Source organism: Podarcis erhardii, assembly GCF_964252035.2.
Source record: "Podarcis erhardii genome assembly, chromosome: 7".
Taxonomy (NCBI): Eukaryota; Metazoa; Chordata; class Lepidosauria; order Squamata; family Lacertidae; genus Podarcis; species Podarcis erhardii.
The window spans coordinates 85759971-85766542 of record NC_138511.1 but is presented as its reverse complement, the minus strand read 5'-3'; the positions used below and the strand labels follow the sequence as shown (position 1 = coordinate 85766542).

The following is a 6572-nucleotide window of genomic DNA, read 5'->3' as shown; positions in this document are numbered from 1 at the left end:
ATTTTATCTGTCCCAAATCTTCCAGCAATCGACTTCATTGAATGCCCATGAGCTCTAGTTATGAAAGAGAAAAACTTTTCTCTGTCCACTTTTAAGAATAATAATATTTTTTAAAATACACAGTATTCCAAATGTGGTTGCAGCACAGATTTGTATAATGGCGCGATTACATTGGCAGTTTATTAAATCTTGATCATTAAAATACAACCTAAAATTGTCATTTAAAACCTGAATCATTTGTTCCCTAAGATTTAATATATATTTTTAACTGCTGCTATATCTGAATTGTCTCTGTTATACCCTATTGCAATTCAATGTATTCCTGTTGTGTTTTATGATTTTCCTGATATTGTAAGTGAGCCGGAACTGGTCTGTGACCGTAATGATAAAATTCATTCATTCATTCATTCGCATTGGCAGTTTGATTTTGCGTTCCTTTCCTAATGATCCCTGCATCTCGATTCCTTGATCCTTGTACTGACCAAAATGAAACGACACAAAAGTTCACAATCAAACATGGCTGTCGGGTTTGGGAAACAAATGGATCAATATGTATCTTTATTGTGGGGTTGATTCACCCAGGCAAAACTCACTTGTGGTTCGCGATATCGGATGTTCTAAGGTGCATTTCCACAGAGCTTCTCTCTCCCCCATGCAAACACAATTAATTTCAACAAAATTACAGGTCTACTAATCACACAATTGCTGTGCACAATTGCTGTACATGTTTATCGGCTTTATGGACATAAGACATGCTTGGTGGATTTCATCCTCTCTCTCCCTCCCATCCCAATTCAAACTAGCGCACAGTTTGGAAATAATGTAGATATGCAAGCAAAGCACCCTAAAAATTAGCCTCAGCCTGCACATTTGAGCTTTTCCATTAAAAATAGCCATGAAGAAGATGATTTATTATGTCCTAAAACATTAACTGTATTCTCTTTTGAGCATATCATCTGTCGCTTCTCAGCCAAATCTTAAACAGACATGCACATGAAAGTAAAAATCAAAATACTTGAATGATATAAATTGCTCTTAGCTCCCTCAGGGTGTGATGTTTCCAAGCTAAAGTTCTTGCCGCACATTAAGAGTTTGTGTTTTCTCTGAATGAAGAGTTGTAAAACACACAAACACACATGAATAAAGGATAATTAAACACACAAACACACTGTAGGAACTAATTAGTAATAGTACTATTACAACCACCGCAAAAACTTTGGAATAAATAGAAATTGATTGTCTCTAAATTCACTTCCAAACCCACAGAGCCTAAAACCACAACCCTTAAATCAATGGGACTTGACTGTTTTGATCCCTTGTGTAAATGTGTTCAGGGCTGGGGTATCAATTATTAAGCGGCAATTAAAAACACAATTAATTACTTAGAATTAAGTCCAGCAGAAATCTGGGGATACTGGAGCCCGATTCACAAAGCAATTTAATCCAGAAGGGAATTTGCACATTCTGACGCACTCTTTTGTGCAAATCCTACTGAGCACATTTATAGTAGGATTTTCCGTCAAATGCTTAGAACTGCAACCTTACTGCATTTTCTCCAGTACCTCAAATTCTAAGGATTGGATGTGCTGCTCAGAGACAGCAAGCAACCATCAAGCAATTATCCTTCATCTCTGTCAAAACGGCAGATTTTTAGCCTCTCCCAATTAAGCCGATTGGCAGGTTACGCACAAATGAAATGCTTCACATAATTAACTTTAGCAGTTCGTTGACGCGAGCTGTGGTGATGGCCAGACAGTGAATTTGCTAGTTTTTTTTTTGGGGGGGGGGTTAAGTTACATTTGCAAAGAAGGCAAGTCTATGAATGTCTACCAGCCATTGATAATTATAAATTACATGTCCATGTTTAAAAGCAGTGCGCCACTGATTCCAAGATGCTATAGGGACAAAGCCACAGAGGGTGCATATTGCCCTCGTACACTGGCGTGTGAGTTTTCTTTCAGCATCTGAGGTTAGCCGTTTCTGCTGGAGACATGACGATAGACTAGATGGGCCTTTGGGCCCGATTCATCAAGGCTTTATTGCACTGGTAATCGCCCAAGTCCAGAAACATGAGACACTTTGCCCTGTGATGATTCCAGTGAGTTGTGTGAACCACTGCGAGTTGTGTGTTCTACCAGCCGGCTCCCTGCACTGCTTGCAGAGGTGCTCAGGTGGAGGGGACAACGACATACCTGCCTTGCCCTGGAATTCTTCTTTCTTCCAGACCACGCGCTACAGCTGCAGATGAGAAGGCTTGACACTCAGCGCAATCAAACTGTGTTTTCTCCTCTATCTTCCATTCCCACCCTCTGCTATTAGCTTACTGCACTGATGAAATTTATAGTCGAAGCTCCTTGGGGGATAGGGGTTTGGTGGTTCCACACACACACACACACACACACACCCCTCAGTAAATGCCATGCACGTTGATGCTGCTTATGAATTATCAATAAAAAAAGCAACCCCCAAACCTGCCACACAAAGATGTCCGAGACCCATGGGCTCTTCAGCCTTAAACATATTTAGCACAACAGAAGTCTTGCTGTTGGCTCCTAAACCAATGTGCCCTGGAGGATCACACAGCTCAAAGGTTGTAATCGCAGGAGAGGCTTAATGGCTGAATCACAGCAGCCCAGCTAAGTTAGAACTTTGCTGGGTGAAGGATCAGGCATGCCTTATTTCATGCTCTGCAAAGAAGCAGGCAGCTACTGCTGTTCATTTGTGCCCGGTCGAAAGTCCGTCCTGTTATTCGGTACATTGATCAAAGGCATTGGGAGGGTAGAATTGGAGTCAAGGCAAGGGAAAATGTGCAGAATTTATGGGCATCAAAACCGACTGGCACCTGCCTGGGGCAATTCTGTCTCACTTGGTGTTCAGAGTGCCAGTCTTGATGCCAAATGTCGGCAGCAAAGCCGAGCTCGGACCTACACGGGAAGCTTGCTGACTGGTCTTGGCCCTCAAAGATTTTCTCATAGTTCAGGTTAGCGAGAGGCATTCAAAGAAATTAGTTCACGTTGGTAAACGTTGATAGATGCCCTCGCTTTCACCAGTGAAGGGTCAGAAGGAAACACGTGGGGTGAAACGTTAACATTTCTCCAGAGTTTTTCACGGACCACGGGTGGAAAACCAACGCAGCACGCAGCACAACAGGAGGCTGACTGGGTTCAAATATTAGCAGGCAGGAATTAAAAATAATAATGTTTCTTTCAGGGAAGAAGAGGCTTGTGGGGTATACAGTCAAGGCAGGCTTGGATGAAAAAGAATGCCCTGATTCTGAAAAGCAAAGTAGCTTGGAAGCTCTGGAGAAAGCCGCCCGGGGAAAGCTGGAGGACCTCTTCCGAGGAGATCTCTGGTGGCTTTGGACGGGAGCACAGCCTGAGGGCTCATTGGCAGGGTGTGATGTCTCTGAGAGAAGATGTAATTCGCCTGTCCGGCCAGGAAGTTGACAGAGCAGGAGTCCAGGCAGTCAGGTGAGGAGAGGCTGCAAGGGATGGCCGAAGCCAACATCGCTGTGGTGATCTGCTGGTGGTTGCTGTAGGAACCATCTACTTCCACCTGTCTGTGCCCCACTGGAGGAGAAATAGCCTGGTGGGAGAAAATGGAAGAGTAGGTGCCAGGGGGGTGGCTCAGGTAGGCTGACGAGCCACCGTAAAGAGGTGGCAGAGGCCAGTAGAGAGATCCGGCCAGGGCCACCCCGGCCGAAGCCAGCCGAGCTCCTCTCCTGAAGGCCAGCTTGGTCCGGGAAGTGGACGGCCTCCTGCGCAGCTTTCCGGTGGCTCCTCCGATGAAGACGTCCTCGCTGGAAGGGTCCAGCATCCAGTAGTTGCCCTTGCCAGGGTCGTCGTAGTGCCGGGGCACCTTGACAAAGCATTTGTTGAGGCTGAGGTTGTGGCGAATGGAGTTCTGCCAGCCTTGCTTGTTCTCCTTGTAGTACGGGAAGCTGCCCATGATGAACTCGTAGATGCCATTGAGAGTGAGGCGCTTTTCTGGGCTCTGACGGATGGCCATCATGATCAGGGCGTTGTAGCTGAAAGGTGGCTTCTCGTGTTTTCCTCTCCTTTCGCCAGAAAGATCTTCTTTTCTCAACCTCTGCCGTTCCTCACCGGCGGCGGCTGCTGCTACGACGACATTCTCATCTTCCCTCAACAACGGTGATGACAGTGGTCCCTTGGGAGCGCCGCTTGAGGCCACATCTTGGAGTAGGTTAGTGATGCTGAATGGAGATTTCAGGACCCAGCTGTTTGTGCTTAACCCTTCCATCGCTCATCAGAGAAGGCGGACGTTGCTGGGGCCTTCCCAGGTCCGGCCAACAGCCCCAGTCAACCTGGCCAGTAAACCAACTGGATGTTTTGCTTAACGCCGGAGGCAAGGGAGGCACTCCCATCTCATCCACTGCCATCGACACCACCAAATTCCCTCTCTTTTTGAGCCAGTCAAAGTGGCCCGGCCTCTTGCTCTCTAGCCAATCCCACCTTTGTGACGCTGATGGCCAAACCCTCTCCAAATCCTCATTCATTTGCGGGCGGCAGCGGAAACAAGATTGCAGTTCTCCGGCTTTGATTACCAAGGCGGCCCCTGACACACACTCTGATGAAATGTGCACTTTATTAAGTTCATCGGGAATAAAAGTACTGATTTGGTCCAGAGGCCAAGCGGAAATTAGCGTTTAATAGTCCATCACTGAAATCTCAAAATCATACTGCTGTCAACTGCCATCACTAACACACTGTTGATTTAGCCGTGTTGATGACATTTCCTTTCTCGCCTGCCAAAGAAGTGCAAATATACTATCCTGCCCAGATTAACATAAATATGATGACGGCATTCACTGCTCCCCCATCTTTCCTTCAAGAAATCCAGAAGCGTACACACAGACACAGAGGCACACTGAGATTTGCTGCCTGTGGAATGCTCTGCCACAGGACTATGGTTTTCAACACCACAAGATGTTGTAATGGCCTCTAACCTGGAAGGTTTTAAAAGGGGACTGGCAAATTCACAGATGAAAAGGCTGGCCGTGATGGGTGCTCCCTGCCTCCTATATCGGAGACACCATGTCTCTGGATGCCAGATGCTGGGAATCGCAGCTGGGGATAATGTTGTTGTCAGGTGTACGTGCAGGATCCAGGCCCTGTGACCAATAGGGCTTTGCAGGACTGGGGCCTTCCTAAGTTTGTTCTGAAGAGGCAAGACGCGGCCCCACAGGTGAGGCCAATTGGTAACTCACAGCACCTGGTGGCAAGAGCCGAGAAGGGATATAAGGTCAGCATTTCCCTTCGGCTCTTTGCCACAGCAACACACTCCCTGCCTTGTTGCATTTGGCTTCTTGCTTCCTGATCCTTGAACCTCGGCTTCCTTGCTTCTTGATCCTCAGACCCCTGACTTCGTGACTCCTTGCTTCTCAATCCTTGGACCCCTGACTCCTTGTTCTTGATCCTCGGACCCTTGACTTCATGACTCCTTGCTTCTTGATCCTCTGACCCCTGACTTCATGGCTCTTTGCTTCTTGACCCTCGGACCCCTGACTTTGTGGCTCCTTGCTTCTTGATCCTTGCACCCCTGACTTTGTGACTCCTTGCTTCCTGACCCTCGGACTTTTGGCTTCCTGGCTTCTGGACCCCCATTCCTGCTCCCACCCTGCCATCTTGGCCCCGGTCCTGACGTCCCCTGCCGGGACTTCGATCGCCCGTGAGCTGGACCATGACAGTTGTTTTGCTCAGGATCTTCTTGCAAGCTTCTCATGAGGGCAGTTATTTGTTTTTTAAAAAAAAATATATTTATTTATTTTTACAAAAAAAGAAGAAACATCAGAGAAATACAGAACAACAAAAACAGTCACAGATATACATCAAAAAAGAAAAAGAAAAAGTTAAAAATAAAAACTCCAATTTTTAAATTCATGTTTACAAAACTTTTTTTCTTGACTCCCTCACGCCTCCCTTTTTTGTGTTCCTCTTTGTCCAATCAGGTACAGCAAATCCTTACCCTCTTTCGAAACTCATTTCTAATTATTAAAATCGGAAAATAAAACTCCAAGGTGGCTCTCACCTCTGGAGGCTAAGGCCCTAAAAAGACCCAATATGGAGGCCAAATGGCCAAAATATTGGGAAATATTAGAAAAAGATGGAGACAATTGGAAATTGCAGAGTTTAGAGAAAATGAAGGATAAGGTGCGAGACTGGTTACATTATGCTCAGATTAAAGAAGTTTTTAAAAATGATAAAAAGTTAGGGTTCCAGGTGGAGAAATCGAAGTTAGAAACTGAATTGTTAGAACCAAAGACTAAGGTATTATCTAGAATGTATAACTTGCTGTTAAAATGGAATACACAAGACGAAATGGTTAAATCGGCTATGATAAAATGGGCACAGGACATTGGGCATAACATCATGTTTGAGGACTGGGAAAGGTTGTGGACCACTGGGCTGAACTTCACCGCATGTAATGCTCTGAAGGAAAATGTAATGAAAATGATATATAGATGGTACATGACCCCAGTTAAACTTGCCAAAATATACCATTCGTCTGATAATAAATGTTGGAAATGTAAAGAAAACGAAGGAACATTCTTT

At 45.5% G+C, this 6572-nt stretch overlaps 1 pseudogene across 1 annotated transcript; it reads right to left on the bottom strand.

Moving 5' to 3' along the window:
• Positions 1-3237: 3237 nt before the first annotated feature.
• LOC309347169 (forkhead box protein G1 pseudogene) lies at positions 3238-4914 on the bottom strand (annotated as a pseudogene). Its single transcript has one exon. The product of its transcript is annotated as a forkhead box protein G1 pseudogene (transcript).
• Between the last annotated feature and the right edge of the window lie 1658 nt (positions 4915-6572).